This window comes from Osmia lignaria, unplaced genomic scaffold (assembly GCF_051020975.1).
Source record: "Osmia lignaria lignaria isolate PbOS001 unplaced genomic scaffold, iyOsmLign1 scaffold0007, whole genome shotgun sequence".
NCBI lineage: Eukaryota > Metazoa > Arthropoda > Insecta > Hymenoptera > Megachilidae > Osmia > Osmia lignaria.
In genome coordinates, this window is record NW_027478164.1 from 13466715 (window position 1) to 13492567 (window position 25853).

Below are 25853 nucleotides of genomic sequence, written 5' to 3' on the forward strand. Positions count from 1 at the left end.
TCCTACTTTCTATGTTCTATGATATTTTTTGATCAGATGCGTAGTTCTCGAGATATATCAAGATATTTAAAAGTTAAGAAGCCGCACCAACATAATAGAGATACAGAAACACCGTGGCCCCTTTCTTTGAGATAACTCTGCACTAATGCGAGCTACGAATGCCACTTCCAGCTTAGCTGTGCAGAAGAAGAACAACAAGAAGAAGAAATATCACGAAATATGTCCGTTAGGCCCCTTCCCTTGAGATAAATCTGCAAATATCTCGGAAACGAAGCGAGCTATGGCAAAATGTTAAGAGACCTTTTTGTAGCGAATTAAGTTTCCTACTTTTTATGTTCTATGATATTTTTTGATCAGATGCGTAGTTCTCGAGATATATCAAGATATTTAAAAGTTCCGAAGCCGCACCAACATAATAGAGATACAGAAACACCGTGGCCCCTTTCTTTGAGATAACTCTGCACTAGTGCGAGCCGCAAATGCCACTTCCAGCTTAGCTGTGCAGAAGAAGAACAACAAGAAGAAGAAATATCTCGAAATATGTCCGTCAGGCCCCTTCCCTTGAGATAAATCTGCCAATATCTCGGAAACGAAGCGAGCTATGGCAAAATGTTAAGAGACCTTTTTGTAGCGAATTAAGTTTCCTACTTTTTATGTTCTATGATATTTTTTGATCAGATGCGTAGTTCTCGAGATATATCGAGATATTTAAAAGTTCCGAAGCCGCACCAACATAATAGAGATACAGAAACACCGTGGCCCCTTTCTTTGAGATAACTCTGCACTATTGCGAGCTGCAAATGCCACTTCCAGCTTAGCTGTGCAGAAGAAGAACAACAAGAAGAAATATCTCGAAATGTGTCCGTCAGGCCCCTTCCCTTGAGATAAATCTGCAAATATCTCGGAAACGAAGAGAGCTATGGCAAAATGTTAAGAGACCTTTTTTGTAGAGAATTAAGTTTCCTACTTTTTATGTTCTATGATATTTTTTGATCAGATGCGTAGTTCTCGAGATATATCAAGATATTTAAAAGTTCCGAAGCCGCACCAACATAATAGAGATATAGAAACACCGTGGCCCCTTTCTTTGAGATAACTCTGTACTATTGCGAGCTGGAAATGCCACTTCCAGTTTAGCTGTGCAGAAGAAGAACAACAAGAAGAAGAAATATCTCGAAATATGTCCGTTAGGCCCCTTCCCTTGAGATAAATCTGCAAATATCTCGGAAACGAAGCGAGCTATGCCAAAATGTTAAGAGACCTTATTTGTAGAGAATTAAGTTTCCTACTTTTTATGTTCTATGATATTTTTTGATCAGATGCGTAGTTCTCGAGATATATCGAGATATTTAAAAGTTCCGAAGCCGCACCAACATAATAGAGATACAGAAACACCGTGGCCCCTCTCTTTGAGATAACTCTGCACAATTGCGAGCTGCAAATGCCACTTCCAGCTTAGCTGTGCAGAAGAAGAACAACAAGAAGAAGAAATATCTCGAAATATGTCCGTCAGGCCCCTTCCCTTGAGATAAATCGGCAAGTATCTCGGAAACGAAGCGAGCTATGGCAAAATGTTGAGAGACCTTTTTTGTAGAGAATTAGGTTTCCTACTTTTTATGTTCTATGATATTTTCTTATCAGATTCGTAGTTCTCGAGATATATCAAGATATTTAAAAGTTCCGAAGCCGCACCAACATAATAGAGATACAGAAACACCGTGGACCCTCTCTTTGAGATAACTCTGCACAATTGCGAGCTGCAAATGCCACTTCCAGCTTAGCTGTGCAGAAGAAGAACAACAAGAAGAAGAAAAATCTCGAAATATGTCCGTTAGGCCCCTTCCCTTGAGATAAATCTGCAAATATCTCGGAAACGAAGCGAGCTATGCCAAAATGTTAAGAGACCTTATTTGTAGAGAATTAAGTTTCCTACTTTTTATGTTCTATGATATTTTTTGATCAGATGCGTAGTTCTCGAGATATATCGAGATATTTAAAAGTTCCGAAGCCGCACCAACATAATAGAGATACAGAAACACCGTGGCCCCTTTCTTTGAGATAACTGTGCACTATTGCGAGCTGCAAATGCCACTTCCAGCTTAGCTGTGCAGAAGAAGAACAACAAGAAGAAGAAATATCTCGAAATATGTCCGTCAGGCCCCTTCCCTTGAGATCAATCTGCAAATATCTCGGAAACGAAGCGAGCTATGGCAAAATGTTAAGAGACCTGTTTTGTAGAGAATTAAGTTTCCTACTTTTTATGTTCTATGATATTTTTTGATCAGATGCGTAGTTCTCGAGATATATCAAGATATTTAAAAGTTCCGAAGCCGCACCAACATAATAGAGATACAGAAACACCGTGGCCCCTTTCTTTGAGATAACTCTGCACTATTGCGAGCTGCAAATGCCACTTCCAGCTTAGCTGTGCAGAAGAAGAACAACAAGAAGAAATATCTCGAAATGTGTCCGTCAGGCCCCTTCCCTTGAGATAAATCTGCAAATATATCGGAAACGAAGAGAGCTATGGCAAAATGTTAAGAGACCTTTTTTGTAGAGAATTAAGTTTCCTACTTTTTATGTTCTATGATATTTTAGGATCAGATGCGTAGTTCTCGAGATATATCAAGATATTTAAAAGTTCCGAAGCCGCACCAACATAATAGAGATATAGAAACACCGTGGCCCCTTTCTTTGAGATAACTCTGTACTATTGCGAGCTGGAAATGCCACTTCCAGTTTAGCTGTGCAGAAGAAGAACAACAAGAAGAAGAAATGTCTCGAAATATGTCCGTTAGGCCCCTTCCCTTGAGATAAATCTGCAAATATCTCGGAAACGAAGCGAGCTATGGCAAAATGTTAAGAGACGTTTTTTGTAGAGAATTATGTTTCCTACAATTTATGTTCTATGACATTTTTTGATCAGAAGCGTAGTTTTCGAGATATATCGAGATATTTAAAAGTTCCGAAGCAGCACCAACATAATAGAGATACAGAAACACCGTGGCCCCTTTCTTTGAGATAACTCTGCACTAGTGCGAGCCGCAAATGCCACTTCCAGCTTAGCTGTGCAGAAGAAGAACAACAAGAAGAAGAAATATCTCGAAATATGTCCGTCAGGCCCCTTCCCTTGAGATAAATCTGCAAATATCTCGGAAACGAAGCGAGCTATTGCAAAATGTTAAGAGACCTTTTTTGTAGAGAATTGAGTTTCCTACTTTTTATGTTCTATGATATTTTTTGATCAGATGCGTAGTTCTCGAGATATATCAAGATATTTAAAAGTTCCGAAGCCGCACCAACATAATAGAGATACAGAAACACCGTGGCCCCTTTCTTTGAGATAACTCTGTACTATTGCGAGCTGGAAATGCCACTTCCAGTTTAGCTGTGCAGAAGAAGAACAACAAGAAGAAGAAATATCTCGAAATATGTCCGTTAGGCCCCTTCCCTTGAGATAAATCTGCAAATATCTCGGAAACGAAGCGAGCTATGGCAAAATCTTACGAGACTTTTTTGTAGAGAATTAAGTTTCCTACAATTTATGTTCTATGATATTTTTTGATCAGAAGCGTAGTTTTCGAGATATATCGAGATATTTAAAAGTTCCGAAGCCGCACCAACATAATAGAGATACAGAAACACCGTGGCCCCTTTCTTTCAGATAACTATGCACTATTGCGAGCTGTAAATGCCACTTCCAGCTTAGCTGTCCAGAAGAAGAACAACAAGAAGAAGAAATATCTCGAAATATGTCCGTTAGGCCCCTTCCCTTGAGATAAATCTGCAGATATCTCGGAAACGAAGCGAGCTATGGCAAAATGTTAAGAGACCTTTTTTGTAGAGAATTAAGTTTCCTACGTTTTATGTTGTATGATATTTTTTGATCAGATGCGTAGTTCTCGAGATATATCAAGATATTTAAAAGTTCCGAAGCCGCACCAACATAATAGAGATACAGAAACACCGTGGCCCCTCTCTTTGAGATAAGTCTGCACTATTGCGAGCTGGAAATGCCACTTCCAGTTTAGCTGTGCAGAAGAAGAACAACAAGAAGAAGAAATATCTCGAAATATGTCCGTTAGGCCCCTTCCCTTGAGATAAATCTGCAAATATCTCGGAAACGAAGCGAGCTATGGCAAAATCTTACGAGACTTTTTTGTAGAGAATTAAGTTTCCTACAATTTATGTTCTATGATATTTTTTGATCAGAAGCGTAGTTTTCGAGATATATCGAGATATTTAAAAGTTCCGAAGCCGCACCAACATAATAGAGATACAGAAACACCGTGGCCCCTTTCTTTCAGATAACTATGCACTATTGCGAGCTGTAAATGCCACTTCCAGCTTAGCTGTGCAGAAGAAGAACAACAAGAAGAAGAAATATCTCGAAATATGTCCGTTAGGCCCCTTCCCTTGAGATAAATCTGCAGATATCTCGGAAACGAAGCGAGCTATGGCAAAATGTTAAGAGACCTTTTTTGTAGAGAATTAAGTTTCCTACGTTTTATGTTGTATGATATTTTTTGATCAGATGCGTAGTTCTCGAGATATATCAAGATATTTAAAAGTTCCGAAGCCGCACCAACATAATAGAGATACAGAAACACCGTGGCCCCTCTCTTTGAGATAACTCTGCACTATTGCGAGCTGGAAATGCCACTTCCAGTTTAGCTGTGCAGAAGAAGAACAACAAGAAGAAGAAATATCTCGAAATATGTCCGTTAGGCCCCTTCCCTTGAGATAAATCTGCAAATATCTCGGAAACGAAGCGAGCTATGGCAAAATCTTACCAGACTTTTTTGTAGAGAATTAAGTTTCCTACTTTTTATGTTCTATGATATTTTTTGATCAGATGCGTAGTTCTCGAGATATATCAAGATATTTAAAAGTTCCGAAGCCGCACCAACATAATAGAGATACAGAAACACCGTGGCCCCTTTCTTTGAGATAACTCTGCACTATTGCGAGCTGCAAATGCCACTTCCAGCTTAGCTGTGCAGAGGAAGAACAACAAGAAGAAGAAATATCTCGAAATATGTCCGTCAGGCCAGTTCCTTTGAGCTGAATCTGCAAATATCTCGGAAACGAAGCGAGCTATGGCAAAATGTTAAGAGACGTTTTTTGTAGAGAATTATGTTTCCTACAATTTATGTTCTATGATATTTTTTGATCAGAAGCGTAGTTTTCGAGATATATCGAGATATTTAAAAGTTCCGAAGCCGCACCAACATAATAGGGATACAGAAACACCGTGGCCCCTTTCTTTGAGATAACTCTGCACTAGTGCGAGCCGCAAATGCCACTTCCAGCTTAGCTGTGCAGAAGAAGAACAACAAGAAGAAGAAATATCTCGAAATATATCCGTCAGGCCCCTTCCCTTGAGATAAATCTGCAAATATCTCGGAAACGAAGCGAGCTATGGCAAAATCTTACCAGACTTTTTTGTAGAGAATTAAGTTTCCTACTTTTTATGTTCTATGATATTTTTTGATCAGATGCGTAGTTCTCGAGATATATCAAGATATTTAAAAGTTCCGAAGCCGCACCAACATAATAGAGATACAGAAACACCGTGGCCCCTTTCTTTCAGATAACTATGCACTATTGCGAGCTGTAAATGCCACTTCCAGCTTAGCTGTGCAGAAGAAGAACAACAAGAAGAAGAAATATCTCGAAATATGTCCGTTAGGCCCCTTCCCTTGAGATAAATCTGCAGATATCTCGGAAACGAAGCGAGCTATGGCAAAATGTTAAGAGACCTTTTTTGTAGAGAATTAAGTTTCCTACGTTTTATGTTGTATGATATTTTTTGATCAGATGCGTAGTTCTCGAGATATATCAAGATATTTAAAAGTTCCGAAGCCGCACCAACATAATAGAGATACAGAAACACCGTGGCCCCTCTCTTTGAGATAACTCTGCACTATTGCCAGCTGGAAATGCCACTTCCAGTTTAGCTGTGCAGAAGAAGAACAACAAGAAGAAGAAATATCTCGAAATATGTCCGTTAGGCCCCTTCCCTTGAGATAAATCTGCAAATATCTCGGAAACGAAGCGAGCTATGGCAAAATCTTACAAGACTTTTTTGTAGAGAATTAAGTTTCCTACAATTTATGTTCTATGATATTTTTTGATCAGAAGCGTAGTTTTCGAGATATATCGAGATATTTAAAAGTTCCGAAGCCGCACCAACATAATAGAGATACAGAAACACCGTGGCCCCTTTCTTTCAGATAACTATGCACTATTGCGAGCTGTAAATGCCACTTCCAGCTTAGCTGTGCAGAAGAAGAACAACAAGAAGAAGAAATATCTCGAAATATGTCCGTTAGGCCCCTTCCCTTGAGATAAATCTGCAGATATCTCGGAAACGAAGCGAGCTATAGCAAAATGTTAAGAGACCTTTTTTGTAGAGAATTAAGTTTCCTACGTTTTATGTTGTATGATATTTTTTGATCAGATGCGTAGTTCTCGAGATATATCAAGATATTTAAAAGTTCCGAAGCCGCACCAACATAATAGAGATACAGAAACACCGTGGCCCCTCTCTTTGAGATAACTCTGCACTATTGCGAGCTGGAAATGCCACTTCCAGTTTAGCTGTGCAGAAGAAGAACAACAAGAAGAAGAAATATCTCGAAATATGTCCGTTAGGCCCCTTCCCTTGAGATAAATCTGCAAATATCTCGGAAACGAAGCGAGCTATGGCAAAATCTTACCAGACTTTTTTGTAGAGAATTAAGTTTCCTACTTTTTATGTTCTATGATATTTTTTGATCAGATGCGTAGTTCTCGAGATATATCAAGATATTTAAAAGTTCCGAAGCCGCACCAACATAATAGAGATACAGAAACACCGTGGCCCCTTTCTTTGAGATAACTCTGCACTATTGCGAGCTGCAAATGCCACTTCCAGCTTAGCTGTGCAGAGGAAGAACAACAAGAAGAAGAAATATCTCGAAATATGTCCGTCAGGCCAGTTCCTTTGAGCTGAATCTGCAAATATCTCGGAAACGAAGCGAGCTATGGCAAAATGTTAAGAGACGTTTTTTGTAGAGAATTATGTTTCCTACAATTTATGTTCTATGATATTTTTTGATCAGAAGCGTAGTTTTCGAGATATATCGAGATATTTAAAAGTTCCGAAGCCGCACCAACATAATAGGGATACAGAAACACCGTGGCCCCTTTCTTTGAGATAACTCTGCACTAGTGCGAGCCGCAAATGCCACTTCCAGCTTAGCTGTGCAGAAGAAGAACAACAAGAAGAAGAAATATCTCGAAATATATCCGTCAGGCCCCTTCCCTTGAGATAAATCTGCAAATATCTCGGAAACGAAGCGAGCTATGGCAAAATGTTAAGAGACCTTTTTTGTAGAGAATTAAGTTTCCTACTTTTTATGTTCTATGATATTTTTTGATCAGATGCGTAGTTCTCGAGATATATCAAGATATTTAAAAGTTTCGAAGCCGCACCAACATAATAGAGATACAGAAACACCGTGGCCCCTTTCTTTGAGATAACTCTGCAGTATTGCGAGCTGTAAATGCCACTTCCAGCTTAGCTGTGCAGGAGAAGAACAACAAGAAGAAGAAATATCTCGAAATATGTCCGTCAGGCCCCTTCCCTTGAGATATATCTGCAAATATCTCGGAAACGAAGCGAGCTATGGCAAAATGTTAAGAGACCTTTTTTGTAGAGAATTATGTTTCCTACAATTTATGTTCTATGATATTTTTTGATCAGAAGCGTAGTTTTCGAGATATATCGAGATATTTAAAAGTTCCAAAGCCGCACCAACATAATAGAGATACAGAAACACCGTGGCCCCTTTCTTTGAGATAACTCTGCACTAGTGCGAGCCGCAAATGCCACTTCCAGCTTAGCTGTGCAGAAGAAGAACAACAAGAAGAAGAAATATCTCGAAATATGTCCGTCAGGCCCCTTCCCTTGAGATAAATCTGCAAATATCTCGGAAACGAAGCGAGCTATGGCAAAATGTTGAGAGACCTTTTTTGTAGAGAATTAAGTTTCCTACTTTTTATGTTCTATGATATTTTTTGATCAGATGCGTAGTTCTCGAGATATATCAAGATATTTAAAAGTTCCGAAGCCGCACCAACATAATAGAGATACAGAAACACCGTGGCCCCTTTCTTTGAGATAACTCTGCACTATTGCGAGCTGTAAATGCCACTTCCAGCTTAGCTGTGCAGAAGAAGAACAACAAGAAGAAGACATATCTCGAAATATGTCCGTCAGGCCCCTTCCCTTGAGATATATCTGCAAATATCTCGGAAACGAGGCGAGCTATGGCAAAATGTTAAGAGACCTTTTTTGTAGAGAATTATGTTTCCTACAATTTATGTTCTATGATATTTTTTGATCAGAAGCGTAGTTTTCGAGATATATCGAGATATTTAAAAGTTCCAAAGCCGCACCAACATAATAGAGATACAGAAACACCGTGGCCCCTTTCTTTGAGATAACTCTGCACTATTGCGAGCTGCAAATGCCACTTCCAGCTTAGCTGTGCAGAGGAAGAACAACAAGAAGAAGAAATATCTCGAAATATGTCCGTCAGGCCAGTTCCTTTGAGCTGAATCTGCAAATATCTCGGAAACGAAGCGAGCTATGGCAAAATGTTAAGAGACGTTTTTTGTAGAGAATTATGTTTCCTACAATTTATGTTCTATGATATTTTTTGATCAGAAGCGTAGTTTTCGAGATATATCGAGATATTTAAAAGTTCCGAACCCGCACCAACATAATAGGGATACAGAAACACCGTGGCCCCTTTCTTTGAGATAACTCTGCACTATTGCGAGCTGTAAATGCCATTTCCAGCTTAGCTGTGCAGAAGAAGAACAACAAGAAGAAGAAATATCTCGAAATATGTCCGTCAGGCCCCTTCCCTTGAGATATATCTGCAAATATCTCGGAAACGAAGCGAGCTATGGCAAAATGTTAAGAGACCTTTTTTGTAGAGAATTATGTTTCCTACAATTTATGTTCTATGATATTTTTTGATCAGAAGCGTAGTTTTCGAGATATATCGAGATATTTAAAAGTTCCGAAGCCGCACCAACATAATAGAGATACAGAAACACCGTGGCCCCTTTCGTTGAGATAACTCTGCACTAGTGCGAGCCGCAAATGCCACTTCCAGCTTAGCTGTGCAGAAGAAGAACAACAAGAAGAAGAAATATCTCGAAATATGTCCGTCAGGCCCCTTCCCTTGAGATATATCTGCAAATATCTCGGAAACGAAGCGAGCTATGGCAAAATGTTAAGAGACCTTTTTTGTAGAGAATTATGTTTCCTACAATTTATGTTCTATGATATTTTTTGATCAGAAGCGTAGTTTTCGAGATATATCGAGATATTTAAAAGTTCCGAAGGCGCACCAACATAATAGAGATACAGAAACACCGTGGCCCCTCTCTTTGAGATAACTCTGCACTACTGCGAGCTGGAAATGCCACTTCCAGTTTAGCTGTGCAGAAGAAGAACAACAAGAAGAAGAAATATCTCGAAATATGTCCGTCAGGCCCCTTCCCTTGAGATAAATCTGCAAATATCTCGGAAACGAAGAGAGCTATGGCAAAATGTTAAGAGACCTTTTTTGTAGAGAATTAAGTTTCCTACTTTTTATGTTCTATGATATTTTTTGATTAGATGCGTAGTTCTCGAGATATATCAAGATATTTAAAAGTTCCGAAGCCGCACCAACATAATAGAGATACAGAAACACCGTGGCCCCTTTCGTTGAGATAACTCTGCACTAGTGCGAGCCGCAAATGCCACTTCCAGCTTAGCTGTGCAGAAGAAGAACAACAAGAAGAAGAAATATCTCGAAATATGTCCGTCAGGCACCTTCCCTTGAGATAAATCTGCAAATATCTCGGAAACGAAGCGAGCTATGGCGAAATGTTAAGAGACCTTTTTTGTAGAGAATTAAGTTTGCTACTTTTTATGTTCTATGATATTTTTTGATTAGATGCGTAGTTCTCGAGATATATCAAGATATTTAAAAGTTCCGAAGCCGCACCAACATAATAGAGATACAGAAACACCGTGGCCCCTTTCTTTCAGATAACTATGCACTATTGCGAGCTGCAAATGCCACTTCCAGCTTAGCTGTGCAGAAGAACAACAAGAAGAAGAAATATCTCGAAATATGTCCGTCAGGCCCCTTCCCTTGAGATATATCTGCAAATATCTCGGAAACGAAGCGAGCTATGGCGAAATGTTAAGAGACCTTTTTTGTAGAGAATTATGTTTCCTACAATTTATGTTCTATGATATTTTTTGATCTGATGCGTAGTTCTCGAGATATATCAAGATATTTAAAAGTTCCGAAGCCGCACCAACATAATAGAGATACAGAAACACCGTGGCCCCTTTCTTTGAGATAACTCTGCACTATTGCGAGCCGCAAATGCCACTTCCAGCTTAGCTGTGCAGAAGAAGAACAACAAGAAGAAGAAATATCTCGAAATATGTCCGTCAGGACCCTTCCCTTTAGATAAATCGGCAAATATCTCGGAAACGAAGCGAGCTATGGCAAAATGTTGAGAGACCTTTTTTGTAGAGAATTAAGTTTCCTATGTTTTATGTTCTATGATATTTTTTGATCAGATGCGTAGTTCTCGAGATATATCAAGATATTTAAAAGTTCCGTAGCCGCACCAACATAATAGAGATACAGAAACACCGTGGCCCCTTTCTTTGAGATAACTCTGCACTATTGCGAGCTGCAAATGCCACTTCCAGCTTAGCTGTGCAGAAGAAGAACAACAAGAAGAAGAAATATCTCGAAATATGTCCGTCAGGCCCCTTCCCTTGAGATAAATGTGCAAATATCTCGGAAACGAAGAGAGCTATGGCAAAATGTTAAGAGACCTTTTTTGTAGAGAATTAAGTTTCCTACTTTTTATGTTCTATGATATTTTTTGATCTGATGCGTAGTTCTCGAGATATATCAAGATATTTAAAAGTTCCGAAGCCGCACCAACATAATAGAGATACAGAAACACCGTGGCCCCTTTCTTTGAGATAACTCTGCACTATTGCGAGCTGCAAATGCCACTTCCAGCTTAGCTGTGCAGAAGAAGAACAACAAGAAGAAGAAATATCTGGAAATATGTCCGTCAGGCCCCTTCCCTTGAGATAAATCTGCAAATATCTCGGAAACGAAGCGAGCTATGGCAAAATGTTAAGAGACCTCTTTTGTAGAGAATTAAGCTTCCTACTTTTTATGTTCTATGATATTTTTTGATCAGAAGCGTAGTTTTCGAGATATATCGAGATATTTAAAAGTTCCGAAGCCGCACCAAGATAATAGAGATACAGAAACACCGTGGCCCCTTTCGTTGAGATAACTCTGCACTAGTGCGAGCCGCAAATGCCACTTCCAGCTTAGCTGTGCAGAAGAAGAACAACAAGAAGAAGAAATATCTCGAAATATGTCCGTCAGGCCCCTTCCCTTGAGATAAATCTGCAAATATCTCGGAAACGAAGAGAGCTATGGGAAAATGTTAAGAGACCTTTTTTGTAGAGAATTAAGTTTCCTACTTTTTATGTTCTATGATATTTTTTGAGTAGATGCGTAGTTCTCGAGATATATCAAGATATTTAAAAGTTCCGAGGCCGCACCAACATAATAGAGATACAGAAACACCGTGGCCCCTTTCTTTCAGATAACTATGCACTATTGCGAGCTGCAAATGCCACTTCCAGCTTAGCTGTGCAGAAGAACAACAAGAAGAAGAAATATCTCGAAATATGTCCGTCAGGCCCCTTCCCTTGAGATAAATCTGCAAATATCTCGGAAACGAAGAGAGCTATGGCAAAATGTTAAGAGACCTTTTTTGTAGAGAATTAAGTTTCCTACAATTTATGTTCTATGATATTTTTTGATCAGAAGCGTAGTTTTCGAGATATATCGAGATATTTAAAAGTTCCGAAGCCGCACCAACATAATAGAGATACAGAAACACCGTGGCCCCTTTCTTTGAGATAACTCTGCACTATTGCGAGCTGTAAATGCCACTTCCAGCTTAGCTGTGCAGAAGAAGAACAATAAGAAGAAGAAATATCTCGAAATATGTCCGTCAGGCCCCTTCCCTTGAGATATATCTGCAAATATCTCGGAAACGAAGCGAGCTATGGCAAAATGTTAAGAGACCTTTTTTGTAGAGAATTATGTTTCCTACAATTTATGTTCTATGATATTTTTTGATCAGAAGCGTAGTTTTCGAGATATATCGAGATATTTAAAAGTTCCGAAGACGCACCAACATAATAGAGATACAGAAACACCGTGGCCCCTCTCTTTGAGATAACTCTGCACTACTGCGAGCTGGAAATGCCACTTCCAGTTTAGCTGTGCAGAAGAAGAACAATAAGAAGAAGAAATATCTCGAAATATGTCCGTTAGGCCCCTTCCCTTGAGATAAATCTGCAAATATCTCGGAAACGAAGCGAGCTATGGCAAAATGTTAAGAGACCTCTTTTGTAGAGAATTAAGCTTCCTACTTTTTATGTTCTATGATATTTTTTGATCAGATGCGTAGTTCTCGAGATATATCAAGATATTTAAAAGTTCCGAAGCCGCACCAACATAATAGAGATACAGAAACACCGTGGCCTCTTTCTTTGAGATAACTCTGCACTATTGCGCGCTGTAAATGCCACTTCCAGCTTAGCTGTGCAGAAGAACAACAAGAAGAAGAAATATCTCGAAATATGTCCGTCAGGCCCCTTCCCTTGAGATAAATCTGCAAATATCTCGGAAACGATGAGAGCTATGGCAAAATGTTAAGAGACCTTTTTTGTAGAGAATTAAGTTTCCTACTTTTAATGTTCTATGATATTTTTTGATTAGATGCGTAGTTCTCGAGATATATCAAGATATTTAAAAGTTCCGAAGCCGCACCAACATAATAGAGATACAGAAACACCGTGGCCCCTTTCTTTCAGATAACTATGCACTATTGCGAGCTGCAAATGCCACTTCCAGCTTAGCTGTGCAGAAGAACAACAAGAAGAAGCAATATCTCGAAATATGTCCGTCAGACCCCTTCCCTTGAGATAAATCTGCAAATATCTCGGAAACGAAGAGAGCTATGGCAAAATGTTAAGAGACCTTTTTTGTAGAGAATTAAGTTTCCTACTTTTTATGTTCTATGATATTTTTTGATCTGATGCGTAGTTCTCGAGATATATCAAGATATTTAAAAGTTCCGAAGCCGCACCAACATAATAGAGATACAGAAACACCGTGGCCCCTTTCTTTGAGTTAACTCTGCACTATTGCGAGCTGTAAATGCCACTTCCAGCTTAGCTGTGCAGAAGAAGAACAACAAGAAGAAGAAATATCTCGAAATATGTCCGTCAGGCCCCTTCCCTTGAGATATATCTGCAAATATCTCGGAAACGAAGCGAGCTATGGCGAAATGTTAAGAGACCTTTTTTGTAGAGAATTAAGTTTCCTACTTTTTATGTTCTATGATATTTTTGGATTAGATGCGTAGTTCTCGAGATATATCCAGATATTTAAAAGTTCCGAAGCCGCACCAACATAATAGAGATACAGAAACACCGTGGCCCCTTTCTTTCAGAGAACTATGCACTATTGCGAGCTGCAAATGCCACTTCCAGCTTAGCTGTGCAGAAGAACAACAAGAATAAGAAATATCTCGAAATATGTCCGTCAGGCCCCTTCCCTTGAGATAAATCTGCAAATATCTCGGAAACGAAGAGAGCTATGGCAAAATGTTAAGAGACCTTTTTTGTAGAGAATTAAGTTTCCTACAAGCTATGTTCTATGATATTTTTTGATCTGATGCGTAGTTCTCGAGATATATCAAGATATTTAAAAGTTCCGAAGCCGCACCAACATAATAGAGATACAGAAACACCGTGGCCCCTTTCTTTGAGATAACTCTGCACTATTGCGAGCTGTAAATGCCACTTCCAGCTTAGCTGTGCAGAAGAAGAACAACAAGAAGAAGAAATATCTCGAAATATGTCCGTCAGGCCCCTTCCCTTGAGATATATCTGCAAATATCTCGGAAACGAAGCGAGCTATGGCAAAATGTTAAGAGACCTTTTTTGTAGAGAATTAAGTTTCCTACTTTTTATGTTCTATGATATTTTTTGATCAGATGCGTAGTTCTCGAGATATATCAAGATATTTAAAAGTTCCGAAGCCGCACCAACATAATAGAGATACAGAAACACCGTGGCCCCTTTCTTTCAGATAACTCTGCACTATTGCGAGCTGCAAATGCCACTTCCAGCTTAGCTGTGCAGAAGAAGAACAACAAGAAGAAGAAATATCTGGAAATATGTCCGTCAGGCCCCTTCCCTTGAGATAAATCTGCAAATATCTCGGAAACGAAGAGAGCTATGGCAAAATGTTAAGAGACCTTTTTTGTAGAGAATTAAGTTTCCTACTTTTTATGTTCTATGATATTTTTTGATTAGATGCGTAGTTCTCGAGATATATCAAGATATTTAAAAGTTCCGAAGCCGCACCAACATAATAGAGATACAGAAACACCGTGGCCCCTTTCTTTCAGATAACTATGCACTATTGCGAGCTGCAAATGCCACTTCCAGCTTAGCTGTGCAGAAGAAGAACAACAAGAAGAAGAAATATCTCGAAATATGTCCGTCAGGCCCCTTCCCTTGAGATAAATCTGCAAATATCTCGGAAACGAAGCGAGCTATGGCGAAATGTTACGAGACCTTTTTTGTAGAGAATTAAGTTTCCTACTTTTTATGTTCTATGATATTTTTTGATTAGATGCGTAGTTCTCGAGATATATCAAGATATTTAAAAGTTCCGAAGCCGCACCAACATAATAGAGATACAGAAACACCGTGGCCCCTTTCTTTCAGATAACTATGCACTATTGCGAGCTGCAAATGCCACTTCCAGCTTAGCTGTGCAGAAGAACAACAAGAAGAAGAAATATCTCGAAATATGTCCGTCAGGCCCCTTCCCTTGAGATATATCTGCAAATATCTGAGAAACGAAGCGAGCTATGGCGAAATGTTAAGAGACCTTTTTTGTAGAGAATTATGTTTCCTACAATTTATGTTCTATGATATTTTTTGATCTGATGCGTAGTTCTCGAGATATATCAAGATATTTAAAAGTTCCGAAGCCGCACCAACATAATAGAGATACAGAAACACCGTGGCCCCTTTCTTTGAGATAACTCTGCACTATTGCGAGCTGTAAATGCCACTTCCAGCTTAGCTGTGCAGAAGAAGAACAACAAGAAGAAGAAATATCTCGAAATATGTCCGTCAGGCCCCTTCCCTTGAGATATATCTGCAAATATCTCGGAAACGAAGCGAGCTATGGCAAAATGTTAAGAGACGTTTTTTATAGAGAATTATGTTTCCTACAATTTATGTTCTATGATATTTTTTGATCAGAAGCGTAGTTTTCGAGATATATCGAGATATTTAAAAGTTCCGAAGCCGCACCAACATAATAGGGATACAGAAACACCGTGGCCCCTTTCTTTGAGATAACTCTGCACTAGTGCGAGCCGCAAATGCCACTTCCAGCTTAGCTGTGCAGAAGAAGAACAACAAGAAGAAGAAATATCTCGAAATATGTCCGTCAGGCCCCTTCCCTTGAGATAAATCTGCAAATATCTCGGAAACGAAGCGAGCTATGGCGAAATGTTAAGAGACCTTTTTTGTAGAGAATTAAGTTTCCTACTTTTTATGTTCTATGATATTTTTTGATTAGATGCGTAGTTCTCGAGATATATCAAGATATTTAAAAGTTCCGAAGCCGCACCAACATAATAGAGATACAGAAACACCGTGGCCCCTTTCTTTCAGATAACTATGCACTATTGCGAGCTGCAAATGCCACTTCCAGCTTAGCTGTGCAGAAGAACAACAAGAAGAAGAAATATCTCGAAATATGTCCGTCAGGCCCCTTCCCTTGAGATATATCTGCAAATATCTGAGAAACGAAGCGAGCTATGGCGAAATGTTAAGAGACCTTTTTTGTAGAGAATTATGTTTCCTACAATTTATGTTCTATGATATTTTTTGATCTGATGCGTAGTTCTCGAGATATATCAAGATATTTAAAAGTTCCGAAGCCGCACCAACATAATAGGGATACAGAAACACCGTGGCCCCTTTCTTTGAGATAACTCTGCACTAGTGCGAGCCGCAAATGCCACTTCCAGCTTAGCTGTGCAGAAGAAGAACAACAAGAAGAAGAAATATCTCGAAATATGTCCGTCAGGCCCCTTCCCTTGAGATAAATCTGCAAATATCTCGGAAACGAAGCGAGCTATGGCGAAATGATAAGAGACCTTTTTTGTAGAGAATTAAGTTTCCTACTTTTTATGTTCTATGATATTTTTTGATTAGATGCGTAGTTCTCGAGATATATCAAGATATTTAAAAGTTCCGAAGCCGCACCAACATAATAGAGATACAGAAACACCGTGGCCCCTTTCTTTCAGATAACTATGCACTATTGCGAGCTGCAAATGCCACTTCCAGCTTAGCTGTGCAGAAGAACAACAAGAAGAAGAAATATCTCGAAATATGTCCGTCAGGCCCCTTCCCTTGAGATATATCTGCAAATATCTGAGAAACGAAGCGAGCTATGGCGAAATGTTAAGAGACCTTTTTTGTAGAGAATTATGTTTCCTACAATTTATGTTCTATGATATTTTTTGATCTGATGCGTAGTTCTCGAGATATATCAAGATATTTAAAAGTTCCGAAGCCGCACCAACATAATAGGGATACAGAAACACCGTGGCCCCTTTCTTTGAGATAACTCTGCACTAGTGCGAGCCGTAAATGCCACTTCCAGCTTAGCTGTGCAGAAGAAGAACAACAAGAAGAAGAAATATCTCGAAATATGTCCGTCAGGCCCCTTCCCTTGAGATAAATCTGCAAATATCTCGGAAACGAAGCGAGCTATGGCGAAATGTTAAGAGACCTTTTTTGTAGAGAATTAAGTTTCCTACTTTTTATGTTCTATGATATTTTTTGATTAGATGCGTAGTTCTCGAGATATATCAAGATATTTAAAAGTTCCGAAGCCGCACCAACATAATAGAGATACAGAAACACCGTGGCCCCTTTCTTTCAGATAACTATGCACTATTGCGAGCTGCAAATGCCACTTCCAGCTTAGCTGTGCAGAAGAACAACAAGAAGAAGAAATATCTCGAAATATGTCCGTCAGGCCCCTTCCCTTGAGATATATCTGCAAATATCTGAGAAACGAAGCGAGCTATGGCGAAATGTTAAGAGACCTTTTTTGTAGAGAATTATGTTTCCTACAATTTATGTTCTATGATATTTTTTGATCTGATGCGTAGTTCTCGAGATATATCAAGATATTTAAAAGTTCCGAAGCCGCACCAACATAATAGAGATACAGAAACACCGTGGCCCCTTTCTTTGAGATAACTCTGCACTATTGCGAGCTGTAAATGCCACTTCCAGCTTAGCTGTGCAGAAGAAGAACAACAAGAAGAAGAAATATCTCGAAATATGTCCGTCAGGCCCCTTCCCTTGAGATATATCTGCAAATATCTCGGAAACGAAGCGAGCTATGGCAAAATGTTAAGAGACCTTTTTTGTAGAGAATTAAGTTTCCTACTTTTTATGTTCTATGATATTTTTTGATTAGATGCGTAGTTCTCGAGATATATCAAGATATTTAAAAGTTCCGAAGCCGCACCAACATAATAGAGATACAGAAACACCGTGGCCCCTTTCTTTGAGATAACTCTGCACTATTGCGAGCTGCAAATGCCACTTCCAGCTTAGCTGTGCAGAAGAAGAACAACAAGAAGAAGAAATATCTCGAAATATGTCCGTCAGGCCACTTCCCTTGAGATAAATCTGCAAATATCTCGGAAACGAAGCGAGCTATGGCAAAATGTTAAGAGACCTTTTTTGTAGAGAATTATGTTTCCTACTTTTTATGTTCTATGATATTTTTTGATCAGACGCGTAGCTCTCGAGATATATCAAGATATTTAAGAGTTCCGAAGCCGCACCAACATAATAGAGATACAGAAACAGCGTGGCCCCTTTCTTTGAGATATCTCTGCACTATTGCGAGCTGCAAATGCCACTTCCAGCTTAGCTGTGCAGAGGAAGAACAACAAGAAGAAGATGTATCTCGAAATATGTCCGTCAGGCCCGTTCCTTTGAGCTGAATCAGCAAATATCTCGGAAACGAAGCGAGCTATGGCAAAATGTTAAGAGACGTTTTTTGTAGAGAATTATGTTTCCTACAATTTATGTTCTATGATATTTTTCGATCAGAAGCGTAGTTTTCGAGATATATCGAGATATTTAAAAGTTCCGAAGCCGCACCAACATAATAGAGATACAGAAACACCGTGGCCCCTTTCTTTGAGATAACTCTGCACTAGTGCGAGCCGCAAATGCCACTTCCAGCTTAGCTGTGCAGAAGAAGAACAACAAGAAGAAGAAATATCTTGAAATATGTCCGTCAGGCCCCTTCCCTTGAGATATATCTGCAAATATCTCGGAAACGAAGCGAGCTATGGCAAAATGTTAAGAGACGTTTTTTGTAGAGAATTAAGTTTCCTACTTTTTATGTTCTATGATATTTTTTGATCAGATGCGTAGTTCTCGAGATACATCAAGATATTTAAAAGTTCCGAAGCCGCACCAACATAATAGAGATACAGAAACACCGTGGCCCCTTTCTTTGAGATAACTCTGCACTATTGCGAGCTGCAAATGCCACTTCCAGCTTAGCTGTGCAGAGGAAGAACAACAAGAAGAAGAAATATCTCGAAATATGTCCGTCAGGCCAGTTCCTTTGAGCTGAATCTGCAAATATCTCGGAAACGAAGCGAGCTATGGCAAAATGTTAAGAGACGTTTTTTATAGAGAATTATGTTTCCTACAATTTATGTTCTATGATATTTTTTGATCAGAAGCGTAGTTTTCGAGATATATCGAGATATTTAAAAGTTCCGAAGCCGCACCAACATAATAGGGATACAGAAACACCGTGGCCCCTTTCTTTGAGATAACTCTGCACTATTGCGAGCTGCAAATGCCACTTCCAGCTTAGCTGTGCAGAAGAAGAACAACAAGAAGAAGAAATATCTCGAAATATGTCCGTCAGGCCCCTTCCCTTGAGATAAATCTGCAAATATCTCGGAAACGAAGAGAGCTATGGCAAAATGTTAAGAGACCTTTTTTGTAGAGAATTAAGTTTCCTACTTTTTATGTTCTATGATATTTTTTGATTAGATGCGTAGTTCTCGAGATATATCAAGATATTTAAAAGTTCCGAAGCCGCACCAACATAATAGAGATACAGAAACACCGTGGCCCCTTTCTTTGAGATAACTATGCACTATTGCGAGCTGCAAATGCCACTTCCAGCTTAGCTGTGCAGAAGAAGAACAACAAGAAGAAGAAATATCTCGAAATATGTCCGTCAGGCCCCTTCCCTTGAGATAAATCTGCAAATATCTCGGAAACGAAGAGAGCTATGGCAAAATGTTAAGAGACCTTTTTTGTAGAGAATTAAGTTTCCTACTTTTTATGTTCTATGATATTTTTTGATTAGATGCGTAGTTCTCGAGATATATCCTGATATTTAAAAGTTCCGAAGCCGCACCAACATAATAGAGATACAGAAACACCGTGGCCCCTTTCTTTGAGATAACTCTGCACTATTGCGCGCTGTAAATGCCACTTCCAGCTTAGCTGTGCAGAAGAAGAACAACAAGAAGAAGATGTATCTCGAAATATGTCCGTCAGGCCCGTTCCTTTGAGCTGAATCTGCAAATATCTCGGAAACGAAGCGAGCTATGGCAAAATGTTAAGAGACGTTTTTTGTAGAGAATTATGTTTCCTACAATTTATGTTCTATGATATTTTTTGATCAGAAGCGTAGTTTTCGAGATATATCGAGATATTTAAAAGTTCCGAAGCCGCACCAACATAATAGGGATACAGAAACACCGTGGCCCCTTTCTTTGAGATAACTCTGCACTAGTGCGAGCCGCAAATGCCACTTCCAGCTTAGCTGTGCAGAAGAAGAACAACAAGAAGAAGAAATATCTCGAAATATGTCCGTCAGGCCCCTTCCCTTGAGATAAATCTGCAAATATCTCGGAAACGAAGCGAGCTATGGCGAAATGTTAAGAGACCTTTTTTGTAGAGAATTAAGTTTCCTACTTTTTATGTTCTATGATATTTTTTGATTAGATGCGTAGTTCTCGAGATATATCAAGATATTTAAAAGTTCCGAAGCCGCACCAACATAATAGAGATACAGAAACACCGTGGCCCCTTTCTTTCAGATAACTATGCACTATTGCGAGCTGCAAATGCCACTTCCAGCTTAGCTGTGCAGAAGAACAACAAGAAGAAGAAATATCTCGAAATATGTCCGTCAGGCCCCTTCCCTTGAGATATATCTGCAAATATCTGAGAAACGAAGCGAGCTATGGCGAAATGTTAAGAGACCTTTTTTGTAGAGAATTATGTTTCCTACAATTTATGTTCTATGATATTTTTTGATCTGATGCGTAGTTCTCGAGATATATCAAGATATTTAAAAGTTCCGAAGCCGCACCAACATAATAGAGATACAGAAACACCGTGGCCCCTTTCTTTGAGATAACTCTGCACTATTGCGAGCTGTAAATGCCACTTCCAGCTTAGCTGTGCAGAAGAAGAACAACAAGAAGAAGAAATATCTCGAAATATGTCCGTCAGGCCCCTTCCCTTGAGATATATCTGCAAATATCTCGGAAACGAAGCGAGCTATGGCAAAATGTTAAGAGACCTTTTTTGTAGAGAATTAAGTTTCCTACTTTTTATGTTCTATGATATTTTTTGATTAGATGCGTAGTTCTCGAGATATATCAAGATATTTAAAAGTTCCGAAGCCGCACCAACATAATAGAGATACAGAAACACCGTGGCCCCTTTCTTTGAGATAACTCTGCACTATTGCGAGCTGCAAATGCCACTTCCAGCTTAGCTGTGCAGAAGAAGAACAACAAGAAGAAGAAATATCTCGAAATATGTCCGTCAGGCCACTTCCCTTGAGATAAATCTGCAAATATCTCGGAAACGAAGCGAGCTATGGCAAAATGTTAAGAGACCTTTTTTGTAGAGAATTATGTTTCCTACTTTTTATGTTCTATGATATTTTTTGATCAGACGCGTAGCTCTCGAGATATATCAAGATATTTAAGAGTTCCGAAGCCGCACCAACATAATAGAGATACAGAAACAGCGTGGCCCCTTTCTTTGAGATATCTCTGCACTATTGCGAGCTGCAAATGCCACTTCCAGCTTAGCTGTGCAGAGGAAGAACAACAAGAAGAAGATGTATCTCGAAATATGTCCGTCAGGCCCGTTCCTTTGAGCTGAATCAGCAAATATCTCGGAAACGAAGCGAGCTATGGCAAAATGTTAAGAGACGTTTTTTGTAGAGAATTATGTTTCCTACAATTTATGTTCTATGATATTTTTTGATCAGAAGCGTAGTTTTCGAGATATATCGAGATATTTAAAAGTTCCGAAGCCGCACCAACATAATAGGGATACAGAAACACCGTGGCCCCTTTCTTTGAGATAACTCTGCACTAGTGCGAGCCGCAAATGCCACTTCCAGCTTAGCTGTGCAGAAGAAGAACAACAAGAAGAAGAAATATCTCGAAATATGTCCGTCAGGCCCCTTCCCTTGAGATAAATCTGCAAATATCTCGGAAACGAAGCGAGCTATGGCGAAATGTTAAGAGACCTTTTTTGTAGAGAATTAAGTTTCCTACTTTTTATGTTCTATGATATTTTTTGATTAGATGCGTAGTTCTCGAGATATATCAAGATATTTAAAAGTTCCGAAGCCGCACCAACATAATAGAGATACAGAAACACCGTGGCCCCTTTCTTTCAGATAACTATGCACTATTGCGAGCTGCAAATGCCACTTCCAGCTTAGCTGTGCAGAAGAACAACAAGAAGAAGAAATATCTCGAAATATGTCCGTCAGGCCCCTTCCCTTGAGATATATCTGCAAATATCTGAGAAACGAAGCGAGCTATGGCGAAATGTTAAGAGACCTTTTTTGTAGAGAATTATGTTTCCTACAATTTATGTTCTATGATATTTTTTGATCTGATGCGTAGTTCTCGAGATATATCAAGATATTTAAAAGTTCCGAAGCCGCACCAACATAATAGAGATACAGAAACACCGTGGCCCCTTTCTTTGAGATAACTCTGCACTATTGCGAGCTGTAAATGCCACTTCCAGCTTAGCTGTGCAGAAGAAGAACAACAAGAAGAAGAAATATCTCGAAATATGTCCGTCAGGCCCCTTCCCTTGAGATATATCTGCAAATATCTCGGAAACGAAGCGAGCTATGGCAAAATGTTAAGAGACCTTTTTTGTAGAGAATTAAGTTTCCTACTTTTTATGTTCTATGATATTTTTTGATTAGATGCGTAGTTCTCGAGATATATCAAGATATTTAAAAGTTCCGAAGCCGCACCAACATAATAGAGATACAGAAACACCGTGGCCCCTTTCTTTGAGATAACTCTGCACTATTGCGAGCTGCAAATGCCACTTCCAGCTTAGCTGTGCAGAAGAAGAACAACAAGAAGAAGAAATATCTCGAAATATGTCCGTCAGGCCACTTCCCTTGAGATAAATCTGCAAATATCTCGGAAACGAAGCGAGCTATGGCAAAATGTTAAGAGACCTTTTTTGTAGAGAATTATGTTTCCTACTTTTTATGTTCTATGATATTTTTTGATCAGACGCGTAGCTCTCGAGATATATCAAGATATTTAAGAGTTCCGAAGCCGCACCAACATAATAGAGATACAGAAACAGCGTGGCCCCTTTCTTTGAGATATCTCTGCACTATTGCGAGCTGCAAATGCCACTTCCAGCTTAGCTGTGCAGAGGAAGAACAACAAGAAGAAGATGTATCTCGAAATATGTCCGTCAGGCCCGTTCCTTTGAGCTGAATCAGCAAATATCTCGGAAACGAAGCGAGCTATGGCAAAATGTTAAGAGACGTTTTTTGTAGAGAATTATGTTTCCTACAATTTATGTTCTATGATATTTTTTGATCAGAAGCGTAGTTTTCGAGATATATCGAGATATTTAAAAGTTCCGAAGCCGCACCAACATAATAGAGATACAGAAACACCGTGGCCCCTTTCTTTGAGATAACTCTGCACTAGTGCGAGCCGCAAATGCCACTTCCAGCTTAGCTGTGCAGAAGAAGAACAACAAGAAGAAGAAATATCTTGAAATATGTCCGTCAGGCCCCTTCCCTTGAGATATATCTGCAAATATCTCGGAAACGAAGCGAGCTATGGCAAAATGTTAAGAGACGTTTTTTGTAGAGAATTAAGTTTCCTACTTTTTATGTTCTATGATATTTTTTGATCAGATGCGTAGTTCTCGAGATACATCAAGATATTTAAAAGTTCCGAAGCCGCACCAACATAATAGAGATACAGAAACACCGTGGCCCCTTTCTTTGAGATAACTCTGCACTATTGCGAGCTGCAAATGCCACTTCCAGCTTAGCTGTGCAGAGGAAGAACAACAAGAAGAAGAAATATCTCGAAATATGTCCGTCAGGCCAGTTCCTTTGAGCTGAATCTGCAAATATCTCGGAAACGAAGCGAGCTATGGCAAAATGTTAAGAGACGTTTTTTATAGAGAATTATGTTTCCTACAATTTATGTTCTATGATATTTTTTGATCAGAAGCGTAGTTTTCGAGATATATCGAGATATTTAAAAGTTCCGAAGCCGCACCAACATAATAGGGATACAGAAACACCGTGGCCCCTTTCTTTGAGATAACTCTGCACTATTGCGAGCTGCAAATGCCACTTCCAGCTTAGCTGTGCAGAAGAAGAACAACAAGAAGAAGAAATATCTCGAAATATGTCCGTCAGGCCCCTTCCCTTGAGATAAATCTGCAAATATCTCGGAAACGAAGAGAGCTATGGCAAGATGTTAAGAGACCTTTTTTGTAGAGAATTAAGTTTCCTACTTTTTATGTTCTATGATATTTTTTGATTAGATGCGTCGTTCTCGAGATATATCAAGATATTTAAAAGTTCCGAAGCCGCACCAACATAATAGAGATACAGAAACACCGTGGCCCCTTTCTTTGAGATAACTCTGCACTATTGCGAGCTGCAAATGCCACTTCCAGCTTAGCTGTGCAGAAGAAGAACAACAAGAAGAAGAAATATCTCGAAATATGTCCGTCAGGCCCCTTCCCTTGAGATAAATCTGCAAATATCTCGGAAACGAAGAGAGCTATGGCAAAATGTTAAGAGACCTTTTTTGTAGAGAATTAAGTTTCCTACTTTTTATGTTCTATGATATTTTTTGATTAGATGCGTAGTTCTCGAGATATATCCTGATATTTAAAAGTTCCGAAGCCGCACCAACATAATAGAGATACAGAAACACCGTGGCCCCTTTCTTTGAGATAACTCTGCACTATTGCGCGCTGTAAATGCCACTTCCAGCTTAGCTGTGCAGAAGAAGAACAACAAGAAGAAGATGTATCTCGAAATATGTCCGTCAGGACCGTTCCTTTGAGCTGAATCTGCAAATATCTCGGAAACGAAGCGAGCTATGGCAAAATGTTAAGAGACGTTTTTTGTAGAGAATTATGTTTCCTACAATTTATGTTCTATGATATTTTTTGATCAGAAGCGTAGTTTTCGAGATATATCGAGATATTTAAAAGTTCCGAAGCCGCACCAACATAATAGAGATACAGAAACACCGTGGCCCCTTTCGTTGAGATAACTCTGCACTAGTGCGAGCCGCAAATGCCACTTCCAGCTTAGCTGTGCAGAAGAAGAACAACAAGAAGAAGAAATATCTCGAAATATGTCCGTCAGGCCCCTTCCCTTGAGATAAATCTGCAAATATCTCGGAAACGAAGCGAGCTATGGCAAAATGTTAAGAGACCTTTTTTGTAGAGAATTAAGTTTCCTACTTTTTATGTTCTATGATATTTTTTGATCAGATGCGTAGTTCTCGAGATATATCAAGATATCTAAAAGTTCCGAAGCCGCACCAACATAATAGAGATACAGAAACACCGTGGCCCCTTTCTTTGAGATAACTCTGCACTATTGCGAGCTGCAAATGCCACTTCCAGCTTAGCTGTGCAGAAGAAGAACAACAAGAAGAAGAAATATCTCGAAATATGTCCGTCAGGCCCCTTCCCTTGAGATAAATCTGCAAATATCTCGGAAACGAAGAGAGCTATGGCAAAATGTTAAGAGACCTTTTTTGTAGAGAATTAAGTTTCCTACTTTTTATGTTCTATGATATTTTTTGATTAGATGCGTAGTTCTCGAGATATATCAAGATATTTAAAAGTTCCGAAGCCGCACCAACATAATAGAGATACAGAAACACCGTGGCCCCTTTCTTTCAGATAACTATGCACTATTGCGAGCTGCAAATGCCACTTCCAGCTTAGCTGTGCAGAAGAAGAACAAGAAGAAGCAATATCTCGAAATATGTCCGTCAGGCCCCTTCCCTTGAGATAAATCTGCAAATATCTCGGAAACGAAGAGAGCTATGGCAAAATGTTAAGAGACCTTTTTTGTAGAGAATTAAGTTTCCTACTTTTTATGTTCTATGATATTTTTTGATCTGATGCGTAGTTCTCGAGATATATCAAGATATTTAAAAGTTCCGAAGCCGCACCAACATAATAGAGATACAGAAACACCGTGGCCCCTTTCTTTGAGATAACTCTGCAC